This window comes from Magnolia sinica, chromosome 11, assembly GCF_029962835.1.
Source record: "Magnolia sinica isolate HGM2019 chromosome 11, MsV1, whole genome shotgun sequence".
Lineage (NCBI taxonomy): Eukaryota > Viridiplantae > Streptophyta > Magnoliopsida > Magnoliales > Magnoliaceae > Magnolia > Magnolia sinica.
The window spans coordinates 63,214,467-63,232,107 of NC_080583.1; the positions used below are offsets into that span (position 1 = coordinate 63,214,467).

The 17,641-nt window shown below is 38.4% G+C and overlaps 1 protein-coding gene across 7 annotated transcripts in view; it reads right to left on the reverse strand.

Moving 5' to 3' along the window:
* The window catches only part of LOC131219231 (uncharacterized), a 109,351-nt gene that overhangs the window by 10,477 nt on the left and 81,233 nt on the right, over nt 1–17,641 (reverse strand). The window lies entirely within an intron of this gene.

Consider the following 17,641-nt stretch of genomic DNA (forward strand, 5'->3'; position numbering starts at 1 on the left):
CCGATGGAACTAAATCAGTTAAAGTTACACCTTGTTTTTCATGAACCACACTTCAGAAAAATGAGAGTAGTGCCAATGCAAAGGCTTTAAATGCAATCACTTACGCACTATCACCGGATAAATTCAAAAGAATTATATCTTGTGATACTGCAAAGCAAGCCTAGGACATTCTAGAAATGACACACGAGGGTACGACTATAGTCAAGAAATCTAAACTTCAAATCCTCACCACTCGGTTTGAGGAGATACATATGGAAGAAAGTGAAACTTTCACAGACTTCTATACTAAGTTAAATGACATAGTCAACTCTATGTGGGGTCTTGGTGATAGTATCCCAGAAAGTAAAGTCTGTGCAAAGATATTGCGCTCATTGCCTGATAGGTTCAATTCTAAAGTCATTGCCATTCAGGAACTTTGTGATACAGATAATATGAGGGTTGAAGAGCTTGTTGGTTCTTTACAAACCTATGAGTTAAATTTTAAGGCTCCTAAAGGTAAGTCCATAGCCCTTAATTCTAAAAATATATCTCATGATAAAGCTAGTAATTTTGATTGTGAAAATTCTGAAGATGATATGGCACTATTAGCCAAGAAGTTTTATAAAATTTTCAAAAGCAAAAAGAGGGTAGATTTTTAAAAACCTTCTGAAAAGAAAAGGACTAGATCTAAAAATTGAAAATCTCAACTGCCATGAATATGGGCATCTGGCAAACAAATGTCCAAAAAGGGACAAACCTAAGAAGAAAGGTATGTTGGCCACATGGGATGAGTCATCTTGCTCTGAAGCTTCTTCTGAGTCTGATGATTCTGAACCCGAATCTACTAATGAGGTCAAGGCTTTAATGACTCTAGCCAGAGTCACTTCATCAGACAGTTGTAATTTAACTTATGATGAAAATCTGAGAAGCGACCCTGAAAATTATGATGATTTACAAGATGCCTATAATGTCCTATACAGGGAAAGTTGTAAGATAGCTGTAAAACTAAAACTTCAAAAAGAAAAGGTTTTAAAGTTAAAAGAAGATTTTGATAACTTAGTTTTAGAAAAATTGGATTTTTCTGATTGTTTTGAAAAAGCTAAGTGTGATTTAGATTTCTAAACACTCCAAGTTGAAAACCTTACATCAGAAAATGAAAAACTAAAACTAGAAGTCTCTTCTCTCTTGAGTTTGAAGGATACTTGGAGGTATGCCCAGGGTGATCCTATACTAGAAAGACTGCTAACCGGATCAAGGAAATGTAGTGATAGATTTAGTCTGGGCTACGATAAGAATACACCTCCTAAAAGTAAGTCCACTCCACCTAAGTTTGTTAAAGGGGAGTCCTCCAACTCAAAAGGGAAAACTCTAAATCAAAATAGTTTCAAAAATCCTAAAACTTTTCAGGCTATGAAACCTAAAAGCAACCATATCAATTATAGAAATCAGAATCATAATCCCTTAGCTGAGAAAATTGTAGATTTACTTAAGGAGCTTCTAAAATCTAACTCAAATGGTAGAATATATAACAACTACAAGCATAGAAAAATCAACTATGCTCTAAAACCCAAAACAGTAATGAAATGGGTACCTAAGGTTGCTTGTCTGGTTGCCCACACCGCTTTCAAGGCTTCGAGTCAATCAAAGTGGTATCTAGATAGTGGTTGTTCTAGACACATGACAGGTGACAAAGATTTGTTCACCAATCTTAAAGATATGACTGATGGCTCAGTCACATTCGGTGATGGTAGCAACTGTAGAATTGTTGGCCAAGGTACGGTTCAACTCTTTAATCTTCCTCCATTTGAGAATGTTTTGTTTGTAGAGGGCCTTAAGCATAATCTCTTAAGCATTTCTCAAATTTGTGATAATAAACATAGCGTCAAATTCACCAACCAAGGATGTGAGATTTCTAATGAGAATGGTTTTGTGATATTAACTGGTCGCAGAACATCTGAGAATTGCTATATAGTCAGTGATTCAAGCTCGTCTAAGTTATCGTGTTACATGGTCCAAACCAATGAAACTGACCTATGGCATAAACGCCTAGGACATGTACACTACCATAATCTTTATAGACTGAGCAAAGGTGATGTAATAAGAGGTCTACCCAAGATTAAGAAAATAGATAAAATTTGTGGCGAATGTCAGATTGGAAAACAAACTAGGAGTGCTCACAAGAAAGTGAATTTTAATGCCACATCCAAACCCCGTGAACTCCTCCATATGGATCTCGTTGGACCTACTAGAATGAAGATTCAAGGCGGTAAGAAATATATTCTGGTAATAGTAGATGATTTTACCAGGTATACATAGGTAGTTTTCATGAGAGAGAAATCTGAAACTCTCGATGAAGTGAAAAGGGTACTCAAGCGTATCCAAATTGAGAAGGAATCACATCTCTAAAATCCGTAGTGATCGTGGTTCTAAATTTGATAATAGCAGTTTTGAGAAGTTTTATAGCGATCATGGTATATCGCATGAATTTTCTGCTCCTAAGACACCTCAACAGAATGGGGTTGTTGAAACAAAAAATCGTGTGCTTCAAGAAATATCTAATGTGATGTTAAACAGCAAGAAACTTCCTAAAAATCTTTGGGCTGAAGCAGTGAACACGGCTTGTTATATTATTAACCGTGTTTATACTAGAAAGTCAAATAAGAAGACTGCTTATGACCTGTGGTTCGATAAGAAGCCAACAGTCAAATACTTTCGAGTTTTTGGCAGCAAATGCTATATTCTACGTGACCGAGAAAATCTGGGAAAAATTTGACACTAAAAGTGACGAGGGTATTTTCTTAGGATATGCGCTAAATAGTCGAGCGTATCGTATTCTCAACAAGAGGACTGGTGTAATTCAGGAGTCCATTAATATAGTTATAAATGATCACCTGAATACACCTGTCTCAAGTTCAAAAGATGATGAAGTCTCTTTATTTAAACCAGATTCTTCATCTAGTCAAAATGACACTGAACTGTGGTCAGTTAAAGACCATCCAACTGATCAAATTCTTGGGAACCCTCTCACTGGTGTGCGCACTCGTAGACAATTAGAAAACATTTGTAATTATGTGTGCTTTACATCCCAGATTGAGCCAACCAACATAAAAGAAGCACTTGCTGATAAAAACTGGATAGTAGCCATGCAAGATGAACTTAATCAATTCGTAACGAATGATGTATGGTACTTAGTTCCTAGACCTAATGATAAACATATTATTGGAACTAAATGGATCTTTAAAAATAAGTCTGATGAATTTGGTAACATTATAAGAAATAAGGCTAGACTGGTTGTACTAGGGTACACTCAGATAGAAGGCATCGATTATGATGAAACCTTTGCCCCAGTAGCTCGTCTTGAATCTATCAGGCTGTTCATATCCATTGCTTGTTACAAAAATTTCAAAATCTATTAAATTGATGTCAAGAGTACTTTCTTGAATGGTGATCTACATGAGGAAGTATATGTTGAACAACCTACTGGTTTTGAAGACCCTAAACATACTGATCATGTTTATCGCTTGAAAAAGGCACTCTATGGATTAAAACAAGCTCCCAGGGCATGATACGAGAAATTGACTAAGTTTCTACTGAGTCATAACTTTGTAATGGGGAGTGTTGATAAGACACTATTTGTAAAGAAACACAATGATCACATACTGATAGTACATATTTATGTTGATGACATTATCTATGGATCTACTTGTTCTAACATGTCTGTTAAGTTTACAAATTTGATAACGTCTAAGTTTGAAATGAGCATCGTTGGAGAACTAAATTATTTTTTAAGTCTGCAAGTGAAACAGCTTGAAGACGGGATCTTTATATCTCAAACCAAGTATGCTTTAAAACTTGGTGAAAAAGTTTGGATTCGAGAGCGCTAAAAATTTCGATATTCCTATGAGTACGACACTTAAGCTCTCTAAGGATTCAACAGGTAAAAGTGTAGATCCTAAGTTGTATCGCAGTATGATAGGTAGTTTATTATATTTAACTGCAAGCCGAACTGATATTGCATTCAGCATAAGAATCTGTGCTAGATATCAATCTGACCCTAAAGAATCCCACCTGATTGCTGTTAAGCGTATTTTGAGATATGTCGCAAGTACAGCCAATCTTGGTCTTTGGTATCCCCATGATACTAATGTTCAATTAGCCGGTTATACGGATGCTGATTGGGCTGGTAATATTAATGATCACAAGTCTACCAGCGGTGGATGTTTTTATGTTGGGAATTGTCTAGTTTCGTGGCATAGTAAGAAATAGAGTTCCGTATCGCTTTCCACAGCTGAGGCTAAGTATATTGCAGCCGGTAATGCATGCACTCAGCTTGTGTGGATGAAGAGGATGTTAAATGATTACAGATTTGCGCAAGATTCTATGGTTCTGTATTGAGATAATTCTAGCACAATCAACATTTCTAAAAATCCAATCCAACATTCAAGAACTAAGCATATTGACATTAGATATCATTATATTCGTGAATTAATGGAAGATAAGATTATTTCATTGGATTATATTCAAACAGAAAATCAACTTGCAAACATTTTCACAAAACCACTTGGCAGAACAGGTTTGCTAAATTGAAATTAGATATTGGTATGTGTAATGTGATCTGAGTTAATTGTACTATATTGCATGTGTTTATATTTTTTTAAAAAATTTTAAATAAAAAATTGTTGAAAAATGGAAATTTTTAAGGTTGCACGACCAGTCGAGTACACACTCAACCAGTCATGGCATGACCGGTCGAGTATGTACTTAACCAGTCGAGTAGCACGGGTTTGGAGGTTTTAAATGTATAAAAAGCACTTTTTCTTCATTTCTCTCATCTTCTCCAACAAACCCTCCCACGACCGGTCGAACCCACCTTCGATTGCTACTTGTTTAGTGCATCTTTTCTATTTTCCTTTTGGATTTAGGACCTTTGCACTTCTATTTCTTCGATTTTAAAGTTTATTTCAAGTTTTCTTGCTGTTTCCTTAGTTTTCTAGCATAAAATCTGATTTGGGAGAAAGCCTCCATTCCTTTCTTATATTCCTTTTGTGCATTGTGTAATGGAGAGTACATACAAGAAGAGATCCTCTCGTGGTCCCTCTTCTTCTGTTCCGCACCGATTACGGTGTGTACTCTTCGACCACCTGAAGAGGATCCCGAATATGTGCGGGATATTTGTCTCCGCAATGTAATTGTTGAGCGGACAGTTAACTTCAATCATTTGAGTCCTTTCAATATCGTTCCCCTCCTTGAAGCTGTAGGATAGGCTAACATATTGAATTGGGGCGATACTGCATACCAGTCCATTGCACAGGCCATGTTTGCTTGTATAAGTGACTTCTCTGTTGAAAATTTAACTTTTACTGTGACAACTAGAGAAGGTCCAGTTAATGTAGACCGTCACTTGATATCTAGTTTGATGGATATTCTTGTGAATGATGAAGGAATACCTATTTCTACGTTAGTTGCGAGACCGTTTGAATCTGAAAAACATATGCTAACTAGAGTGTTATGCAACATGAATGCGGAATGAAACTCTGGTATTTCGCTCAGTTCCAAAAATATGTTACCTAGATACAGGATTCTTCATCGTATTTTCATTTCTAATGTGTATCCTCGATTTGGTAACAAAACTGAGTTAACTTCTTTCATGGCACGCATACTTCACTCAATTGTTTCTGGTGTTCAAATATGTCTTCCATCTCTTATTTGTTATATCATTATTCAGTTTCGTCTCCATCCTAGCCATAGTGATATTCCCTTTGCATATCTGATGACCACGCTAGCTATTCATAGTCTTGTGGTTATGCTTGTTGGAGAAGCTCCTATTTCCCATCTACCCTTCAACAATTCCAACATTAACAAGATGAATCTGAGGTTGGTACCCGGCCAAGTTGATAGAGATGATGTAGGAGCTGTTGAAGAAGCTGGAAAGGAAGATGCTTTACCTCCTGATGATGTAAACATTGATGATTTATTTAATGAGTTAGAATCTAATTTTGAGGCTGATCCTGACTTTCAGCCTTCTGATTTTGATGAGTGTTTGAGAACCTTGGAGGAAAAGGTGGAAGGTTTGCATGTATCCCTGGAGACTCAATTCAAATATATGCGCAAACACCTTAGGTGCATTAACAAGGGATTACATCAGATTGATCCTTCTATTCCAGCTCCTTTTGGTTCTGATTAGACTTTTTCTTTGGGCATGTATTAACTTTTAACTCTTATTTGCGCTTGGATATTATTTGGGCATGTGAACATAACTTTATGTTTCCTGAATATATTTTGATAAACATGTTTATGATATTTACCTCTCTTATTTCTTATACTTCTCATATCTCTTTGCTATATCATCTGTTTGTATTTCTTTCCTTTGTCATATTGTGACAAAAAGGGGGAGAAAATGTGGAATGTTTTTAATGCTTTATGATGATTAGGAATGTGTAATTGTAGATATGGTGTATTTTTTATTTTTTATTTTTTATATTGGACATGTATTTGATTTATATAGGTTCTACATATCACCTTGCCTGGATTAAGGGGGGGAGTAATTGTTGCACATTTGGTGCATGATTCTTTATTGTGCATGATTATTTATTTATTTATTTATTTATTTAGTTTTTTGTGGTAACCGGTGCATGATTCTTTATTTGGTTTTGTCACAAATTTGACAAAGGGGGAGATTGTAAATGCTATATTGTATATCTAGCACCTAGTGTTGTCAAATTTTGTTGTGTGAAATCATTTAAAATCTATATCATGTATTGATGAGATGAATAGATCAACTTCGTGCATTTTAAAGTTGTTCAAGTCTTCGTTGAACTTCTCTATGTATTAAAGATGAAGAAGTGTTGTCGAAGTTCAAGATTTCAAGCTCAAGTACAAGTATAAATTCAAGGCTCAAGTTCAAGTTTAATCTTCAAGTTCAGTACTTTAAACACTCAAGAATTCAAGTCTTTACTCAAGCTCAAGTTCAAGGTTTGAAGACAAGCTTCAAGTATTTCAAGTGTGTGAATTAGCAGAGCGAACGATGTTTCAATTGTTCAAACTCACAAACAAGGTATGGATTACCCTAGATTGACCATAGGTTAGGTCATATCCATTGCATATGCTATGGGGGTCATTTCATATGTTTATAGGTCATTTCCTTGACTAGTCATAGTCTTTGTTTGACTAGTCCAAGCTCTGGCTCGACCAGTCCAAGAGTTTTTCGACCAGTTCAAGGTTTGTTGTGAATTTTTGGAATTTTCTGTTGGACTCTCGACCAGTCGTGGAGACTGCTCGACCAATCGAGTGAACAGTGCTCGACTAATCGTGCGGGCTCGACTCAAAGTCCAGTAAGGTTTTTTAGTCTCACTTGACCAGTCGAGTGCATTGCTCGACCAGTCGAGTAATGACCTTATCTTATCGCGCCAGAAATTTTGAAATTTTGTTGGTTCTTCGACCAGTTGAACCGACCCTTAGACCAATCAAGAGAACAATATTTTCACCTATAAATAAAGGACGAATCTTAGAGTTTTTCATTCATTCCAAGCGATATCAAACCATCACTCTGAGAGATAAGTTCCTGCACTTCTTAAGCTATATTGTGTTCATTTTAAATTATCTTAGATAGCTTTTTTGCATTTGATTTTGTGATCTCCATTCAACTCAATTTCATTAAAGAAGGGAATTATGATTTTACCCTCTTTGAGATCAAAATCAAATCAAGCTAGCCCAGGCTAAATTAATCTAAAAATCATTTCGATCTAGAATCTTTCATTTGTGAGACTGGACATTGAACATCTTCGTCTGCATTGGATTGGTTCTACCGGGCTTCTTCAGAAGGAGAATTTCAAGATACGTACCATTTAATCTGTGTATCTTTTGAGGTTTGTGAGGTTGTGCCAGAAAATCTCATTTTGGGTTTTGTTTGAGGTAATCCAAAAAATCTCAGAGTGTGGGGTTTTTGTAATTGTGTAAGCCCAACTAAAGACACAATTGTGAAGGTTTTAAGGTGAACCTTGGAAAACCTTTTTCATAGTGAGAGCTAATATCCCGAGAGAGTGGATAACAGGAGTGGAGTAGTTGTGTGGCTATTTTTCAAACAGTTGGTGTACACACAAACGAACCACTATAATTCCTGGAGTTGTAGTGGATGATTGAATTTGTTTATGTGTGTAAATGTTGTAATTTACTTTATGCATTTGTGGTGAATGGTGTAATTTACTTTATGCACTTGTGGTAAATGTTGTAATAACTTAGTTTATTTCCTTTGCCTCTTTATTGGTTTGGATTTTTGATACTTACAAACGTTCTAGTAAGGTTGTCTTGCCACAAGCCTTTGGGTTTCGGTAATAGGTTGTCCTTAGAACTAAGGTTGTATCAACCTCTCAAGACTAGTGCATTTGAGGTTGCTATTTACTTGTGTTATTTTATTATTTGATTGTGCTATCTATCTTTGTCACACCCCCACCCCCCCCCCCCCCCCCCCCAAGGACATTTAGCTCGACCTTTTCATCCCCCATCATTCGCTTACTTTTAAAGGTAGAGGATTAGGTGCAGCCTGGCCTGACCTGACCTAAGACGGTGTGACACTCATGGTGGGGCCCACCTTGGTGTATTTATTGTATATCCACTCCATCCATATGTTTTTAAAAATCATATTAGGGCATGATACCAAAATAAATCAGATTTAAATCTCAAGTGGGCTATGCCGTAGGAAACAGTGGTTATTGCCCATTAAAACTTTCCAATGGGTCACAAAAGTTTTGGATCAACCTGATATTTATTATTTTACTTTCATCCACGTTTATATGACCTTATAAACAGGTTGGATGACAAATAAACATTAAAGAAAGATTACGGTGGACCTTAGGAAGTTTTTAACGGTAGAGGTTCAAGTAGTACTCTTTCTTAGAGTAAGGTCTACTCGAGATTTTGATCCAATTCAATTTTTATCTCATGTCATAGAATGATCTAGAAAAACATATGGACAAAATGGATATGCAATACATGCATCAAATTGGGCCCTACCGCAAGGGTCAGACCATTTCACTGTAGCCCGAGTCACGCCAAATCGACTCTCTTAAGTGATGGGAAAGGTCGAGAGAGTTCAACAAAAGAGTCCTCTTTTTTGGTAAACCCGCAAACGGCAATGGTGATTTCGATGCTTTTTCCATTAAAACTCCCAAAAATCTCTCCCCAAATTCATATTTTTTTCAAATCCCAAATCAAATCCCCGTAAGCCTAGGTGGAAATCTAGTTACCTTTCAAAGCAATTCTATTAGAAGGAAAACAAGGGGTTTTAGGTTTTTCTTACTTGTGAAAGATCCGGCGCTGTTGACTGCGATTGGCCAACCAAATCCAGCCGAAGGCCACTCCTTGAGGTAGATCTTGAGTAAAAAGGTAAGAGAGCTTCTTTTTTTTTCTTTATTCTTTTTTTTTAATTTTTAATTTTAAATTTTTTTTAAATTTTAAATTTTTATTTTTTTTATTTTTTTTTCCGAATTTTTGGAATGGTAAGAGGGTTGTTGCCTAATGTCGCCGAAAACACAGCATTTTTTTTGCTTATTTTATCGAAATCTGCAGGGTAGTTGACTGATTTGGCCAGTGATCTGAAAATCTCGCCGATAATATCGAAAATATCGGCGACATCCAAAAGAGAAACGAAATATTTGGGTTTCAGTATCGTAGGTCTGGCGACACCGATAATATCAGCGATATTATCGATTTCTCGCCAATAACTCAAACGCTGTCCACAAGTATGTTGTTGGAAAGAAGCTTCCTTGCACCCAAATACCTCCACAAAAGCCTGCACTTTTTCTTTGGAAATCCCTGCCCCTAAAACCTCACTCTTGGAAATATTAACTTTTAGACCAGAAACCACCTCAAAACTAACTATAATCGAGCAAAGATTTTCCACGAAAAAAAAAATCATCTTCCCTGCACAATAATAGTGTATCATCTGCACACTGGATGTGAGAAATTTGAAAATTCATATTATCCACCCCAAAGCCTTTAGCCAATCCCGCCTGAACCCCGTTGTCAATCATTCTACTAAGGGCCTCCATAATAGTGACAAATAGGAAAGGGGATAAAGAATCACCTTGATGTCATGTAACTCACGAGAAGCAGCAAAGAAACATTTCAGCGAACTATTCACCAAAATGGAACACATGTCCGAATCCAAAATCGCCATTTTGGACCATTCCTAATCTGCCCAACATATAATCTAAAAATGCCCAATCCACGTGATCATAAGATTTTTCCACATCAAGCTTGCAAACCATACCTCCCTCCCCTTTTCTATAGCAAGAATTCACACATTCATTGGCCAAGAGAGAGGAATCAATGATTTGTCTACCATCCCCGAAAGCCCCTTGAGATTCTGAAATAACATTACCCAACACTTTCCTAAATCTTAAAGCCAACACCTTTACCAGAATCTTATATGGACCCTCAAATAGACTGATAGGACAAAAGTCTTTCAAACATTCTGCTCCTTACTTCTTGGGGATCAAAGCTATAAAGTAGCCTCAAGTTGTGTTGAGAGTAAGCCTTTCTAGAAAAATTCTTGCATGAAACCCATCACATCACCTTTCACACACTCCCAAAATTTATGAAAAAATACTATCAGGAAACCATTTGGCCTAGGAGCCTTATCACTTCCCAACTCTACCACTACTTGCTTGATTTCATCTTCTAAAAATGGAAGTTCCAACGAGTTCGTCTCTTTAGTCAAAATTGCATCAAAATGCAAATTGTTGAGCGCCAGCCTAATTCTCCTATCATTAGACAATAGGTCTTTATAGAATTGGACTACGGAATCGTAAATTTTTTCCTTCCCCTCGATCCTTTGACCCTCCACCACTAACGAAGAGATCTTATTTACCTGCGCTCTCGCACTAGCCATCACATAAAAAAAAAAACTTGGTATTCTTATCTCTCGCTTTCAACCAAATTGCTAGGACCTTTGTCGCCATTTGATCTCCTCCTCCTTCAACCTAGCATTATATTTTGCTCTGTACACTTCCCTCTAAGCCTTATCCTCCTATGATAGTTCATCTTCCTCTTCTTTGAAATCTAATCGTTGAATCTAAAGAAGCATTTCATCCTTTTCCCCCTGTTGACTATATAGAACCTCTCTTTCTATTCTCCTATCTTCTGTTTCAATAGCTTTAATTTTTGGAATAGAGAAACATCGGCGCCCCCTACCACTAAAAAAGACGACCATCATTCCACAATCTTTAATCGAAAACCATCAATTTCTAATCATGCTAGCTAAAATCGGAAAGGTCGTGGCCCCCGATCCTCCTAATCCACTTCCAGAAGAACCGGGCAATGATCCAAAAAAAGTTTAGGAAGGCCCCTTTGACTGATAAGTGGATATTTCTCCGCCCATTCTAGGGATATAAGGAACTTGTCTAACCTACTCATAATTGGTGATGCATGTCCATTCGACCATGTGAACTTAGCGCCACTTAACAGAAGGGGTCCATCATCTCATTTTTGAAAATCCAATCAGAAATTTTTTTCATGTTTTTAGAGATTCAACCCGCATTTGACTTTTTGTGAATCTCCCTAATTAAGTTAAAGTCACCTCCCAAGTGCCAAGGTAAGTCCCACTTATTACAACAAGAATTCAACTTTGCCCACAAATCATTGTGATGCTTCGATTTACATAGTCCATACACCAAAGAAAAACATCATCTGAAGCCAGACCCATTTTTCCTTCAACACCACCGATACCATGTATTTACATATCCAACAATCCTCTTTGCTCCAAATCGCCGAATTCAAAATCAAAAGAATACCCCCAACCGTTCCAACCGCATCTGCTGCTAACCATTGACTTTCCTTGTCCCACCAAATCGAATTTATCATTCTTTTGGTCAGTTTCCGGCCACTTTGTTTCCTGCAACGCTACCAACTGAATTTTGTACCTTCCACATGTCTTTCAACTGCCCACTTTTCTACACACACCCAAGCCCCTGAATATTCCAAATCATAATCTTCATTTACCAATTATTAGCCCGGCCTGACTCTTCTCTGCTGAAGCAACTAAAGCATTGTACACTTTTCTTTCATTGTCTTTGATGCAGGACAATTAACCACTTGCTTTAAAAGCTCAAACTGATAGAGCATGGCGAATTAATCCTTTTATCTTATAGCCCAAGCCCTACATCCATGGGTTAGGTCCTCGGCCGAATCCTCCTCGTAGGCTCCAAATCACATGGGTTCCACCTCACACAAGCCACCCACCGTGAGTGTGCCCCCGCATCCCACGGGGCACCCCAGTCGAGCCAGTTGTGAAAATGTCCCTGCATTAATCACCCCCTGTGAGGAGTCTTGAACACGAGACCTCCCGTTCTGATACCAATTTGATATGGGACAATTAACCACTTGCTCTAAAAGCTTGAATTGAAAGAGCACGATGAATTAATCCCTTCATCTCATAGCCCATGCCCCACATCCATGGGTTAGGTCCTCGACCGAACCCTCCTTGTGGGCCCCAAATCACATGGGTTCCGCCTCACACGAGCCACCCGCCTCACATGGGCCACCCACCCCAAATGTGCCGCCACATCCCATAGGCCACCCCACTCGAGCCTGGTGTCAAAATGCCCCTGCATTAGTCTTCCTTACACAATATACGTCTCTCGCTCTTTTGGACCTGTTTTGAAATGAGCGGTCTACCTTTCTTCTACCCATTTAAAGTAGGATAAGTAATCCTCCGGTCTATCCCCAAAAGACATTCCCACCAAACGCGCAACTTCCATCGTAATCAGCTTAATCCTCTTCATACCTTGGGCCATAGTAATTCTGCCAACCTGCATCTGCCTTACCAGTTACCTCTACCTCAATTGGTCTATCTTATAATGATCTTGTATGTATTGCCTCCCTGTTTTCTGGTAATTGTTTGACTGCCAAGGGGATTATAGACGCTGGACTAGCAAAATCATCAAATCTGAGATCGTCTTGACTAGGCTAACAGTGATCCTCTTCTTCATCATGAGGTGGTCTTCCTTGATCCAAATCGCTTTTGTTGCTGCATATAACCTATAGCCCAGTGGACGCCCCAAGCTCTTCATACCTTGGAGAATATCTCTGCGATGTTTCTGGCCAGAATTGGGTTTCGAATGAAAGAGGCGAGTGATGGGAGGTTTGAGTTGTATTGTTCTTCACGCAGACTATCGTGTTGTCTTCCACTCCCTTTAGCGATGGACTAACTCGTAGAGAATCTCCGAGTTGGTTAAGTCTAGCAAAGGCGTGCTTTACGGCTAAAGTTGTTGACAAACATGGCTCCTCTATTCTTTCGAAGAGGGGAGGAAAACTGGGTGTCGAACATCTCTCGACAGGACCAGGCTGCAGGGAATACTTATGGGATTGGGGTGTAAGAAATCGCCACACATGGCTTGGGTTAGAAGTTCTCCCACCTGTGCTGCTTGCTGTTGTAAGACGTCACGTGTTACAGCTGCCTTGCATGTGCCATGTAGTGGTAAACTTGTTTGATTTGAAAAAGTCGACGAGTTATTAATAGCCCTTAATGGAGTTTCACATGTCATCAACACATTAGAGAGAGGAACGACTTTTGCTCCCCCTTCATTAATGTCGCCCCCACGCATCTGAATTTTTGCGACAATTTCACCATGCGTTTGCATCATAGATGATACTCCAGCCCCCCGAGTATTCCAGCGAATGGAATCGTAACACCTCTCATCCGAGTAACATAGTCTGCTGGAGTATGGAAACAACGCTCCTTCGTCGTCGTTCTTTCTGGCATCCTCCATAAGCGTGGCGAAACCTTCTTCTCTGGCCTCTTTCTGAATTCACTATGCTCCTGTAGCACCGCAACCCTAAGCTTTGTTGAGCCAACCTTCGGTCCTATCGAAATTGGAAATTGTGACAATTTTTTCTTTCTAATTCTGATTCGAGCAAATCTCAGCTCTTCACCATTATCTGTGTGACTATCAATATCCATCACCGACCTAATACAAGCTCCAAACTCTCTGATAACCTCGTCTATCCAGGATTCTAGAGGGATGTACCAGATTTGGTACCAATGTTCCTCCCAGCCTAAGATCGACCATTCATCCCATCTGTAAATTCCTGTGACTAGCTCACTTGATTTTGACTTGCATGCAGCAAAAACCGTTTCTTGGTGGTCCTGACATCCCAAAGAAATCAACACTGTGTCTTCCTGGAGAAGTTTAATAAGTACATCTTCCTCGATTCCTTTGCAGATGTAGAGAAGCCATTGTAGCAGATCTGTGGCTCGAGCTCCTGATGTAGTACTGCTACCAAGCAGAACTCAAATAATTCCTTTGATTCATTCAGGACCTCCTGGATTCTCACTACCGGGCCTTCCTCTGTCTGAACCATCCAAACCAACCTATTTTATGTGTTCTCTTGGTATTGAGGTCATTTGGTTCTTTCAGTAGATATATTCAATACCACTTCTTTAAAGGATCTTCCTGATTTTGTACTCTTATCTATCTTGGGAGACTCCGAACTACTCGACATATTCTGCCATAGCGTTTCCTGAAATTTTCCTTTCGAAATTTCCAGACCCTGCTTTTTCTTTTTCTTTTTTTCCTTTAACCTATGTTTTGTTAAACCTCTCTGGTCCATACCTTGGCTTCTGTACTCTCAGTTTGTTTCCCCCAAAGCTTTCACCATTAAATTAGTGAACTGCTTTTGCAAGTACCCTTTCCGAACTCATTCGGACGAAGGCGAAACCTCTGCTCTTGTTCGAGTTCCTTTGGCGCGGCAACATGACGTCTATTACCATCCCTGCAGCTGAGAATACCCTTTCGAAATTAACTGGTTTCCATGATTCCAGGAACCCTTCGACAAAAAATGCTGGGTACGCCGCAAGAACTTGTTTCTCATTTCTTATTTCTTGGTCCGACAATATTTGGAGTTTGGACAACTAACATGTTTTGCATTGTAAATTGTCACATTAACTAAACTTTGCAGGAAAGAAAAGACAAGGATTTTTAAAATAAACGACCTAGACAGGTGTGCTAGAGAGAGTCAATTTTTATTCTTCACATTGGACATAAAGACATGAGCAGAGCAATGTCTTTCTTAATTAAGAAGATTTAAGCCCTCGATCCTCACAACCACTATCAATCTTCTTTGTTGCCAGATTCTGGATGACATAGTGCAATGGGAAAAAAATAATGCAACAATTCAATTATTTGGTTAGGGTGATTATAGAGAGTAAATTAGATGGAAACAAGGGAACATGAACTAAGGATGAGATGGACAAGGAATAAATAAATAAATCAAAACAGAAAAGCTACCTTTCCCAAAGCTTTAGAAAGGGAGCCAATAACCAATCTAATATTTACTAGAAACAGAGTAGGAAATATGTCCATTAGTCATACCCGTCATGTGATCAGATGCTCCTGAATCAATGATCCAGGATATTTGAGAAACATGATTTGTAGATGCAGAAGTACTTGACTGCCCTATCTGGTTAAAAACAGAAATAAATGCTTGAAGAGTCACTTGTTGCAAATCACTGATAGTTTTATCCCTTGGGTCATCATCATTAGTGGCAGAAGACTCTTTAGTAGTGCTCACATTAGCGGAAGGCTTTGATCGAAGGTCCTTTTGATGAAGATTAGGATGAAGTATCCAACAGTGATCTTTTTAATGTAATCTTTTGCCACAATGAGTACATTGAAGCTTATCTTTGTCCATGTTTCCTCGTCTAGTTCCTTACCTTTTAACAAATTTAGATTCTCTCGTTGAGGTTGACCATTTCAGAAAGGATAGACTGAGAAGCATTGTATCATCTAGCTTTAATGCATATGTAGTTATACACAGATTCTAAGGAATGTAGAGATTCCCTCCCAAGAATCTATATCGTTGTGGTAAAAAGTCCTAATGGAAGCCAGCAAGAAACTTAAAATTTCGGAGTTATCTCATTTGATTTTTCAAATCTTCAAAGTGTAGAATAGTTGTTTGACAGTTATCCAGTTCTTCTCATTTTTTATTCAGGTTAACAAAGTACTCTTCCATTGTTCTATCACCTTTTTCGAGATTATTGATCTTTGTGTGAAGCTTATAGAGGTGGGGGGCTAAGTCTTCCTATTGAGAGTACATTTTAGCTACTTCCTAGACATCTTTCATGATCTTTAGAAGATAGAGACTACAACTAATTTTGGTTTGCACAGATTGAGTAACCAGGACATAACTAGCTAATTTTCACTTTCCCATTAATTATAAGTGGGATCATTAGGGTTAGGCTATTTCTTAGTTCTTGTAATGTATCTAACCTTTTTCGAGCACAAATATACATTCGGGCTACTTGGGACTACTCCATATAATTTGTGCCATCTAGTTTTACAGTAGTAATAGTAAAATTAGGCCTATCAACTTGTCCAGATGGAATATGGGTGTGTTTATTATCTCCCATTATAAATAAAATAAAAATGAGGCCTTAAGGATTAGAGGTACTGACAAAACTAAATAAAAAATAAAAAATTGTTGTCCTTAAGTTAAAACCTAACTTGGGTGCTAGAAGAGGTGGTCCACAGCTGCACAGAGGGTTAGGGATAATTATTTGATCCTTGCTGGAGCTCTAGAAGAGTTTTTTAGAGAAGGTATGCACGACAGAGGTTTCAACAGCTGCCAAGGGGGAAGACCAAATCCAATGACTGTAGGTACCTCTAGTGACTATTGGTGATCTTGAAGGAGCTTCTGTGGCTGTCATAGGCTCTGGAGACAAATCTTACAGCTAGTCAATGAGTCAGATCCGGTGACTGCAGGAGGTTTGCATGTTGGATCCGGTAACTCTGAATATGCCTGGGCTCAGATCCGCTAATGGTAGGGCTGCACATATCCAATGACAGTGGAAGCACCTGCACTCAGAGCTGGTGATGAAGAGGTTGTCAAAGCTTGAACACGAGGAAAACGATGCTGGAAAAGCTGGTGGAAGTGGAACTCGACGATGTTTGAGGTATCAAGAATCAGAATCGGTGCTGGAAAAGGGAAATCAACAAATTGAGGTTGTCAGAAGTCAATGTTGATACTCTCAGGATCAATGGATCCATGGTTCCAAAGATTTACACACTTTTGAGAGGTCCGTTAAGGGTTGTCGAGAGTTCAAGTAGAGAATACACACTTCCAAAACAAAAATGAGGGCATCAAAGTCTCACTAGATCCAAGAGAGAGAATTGTATGGCAATGATGAGAGAAACGTTAACCCTCTCTCACCATCATACAAATAACTGGTGTAGCAAGCAGAATCGGATGACTCTCAAACCAAAAGAAAGGTGATAAAGAAAGAACAGTAAGATGGTTTAGAGAAAGAAGGGAGGGAGTTAGGGGAATAAACGATTATGTATGCTTTGAAACCATGTAAAATAGGAGAGAGAAGAGAAGAAAGAGAGCATGAAATGGAGAAGGGGTAACTCCCGCTCTCCTCAATAGTCTTTATAATAAAAGAGATTATAAGGGAAGGATTCTAGGTTACACAGATAAGCACAGTTAAGCATGAATCTAATCAAATCTAACCCTAAAGGATATCTATAAGTATGGTACACTGTAGGTGCACGCAAGTCCATGTGAACAAGCATCTCAAATACAGTGCACTGCAACACTTCACATTATTAAAAAAAATAAAATACGATCGGTCTGTCAACTGTATTGTTGTTGGTCACTTCTCCCAAAA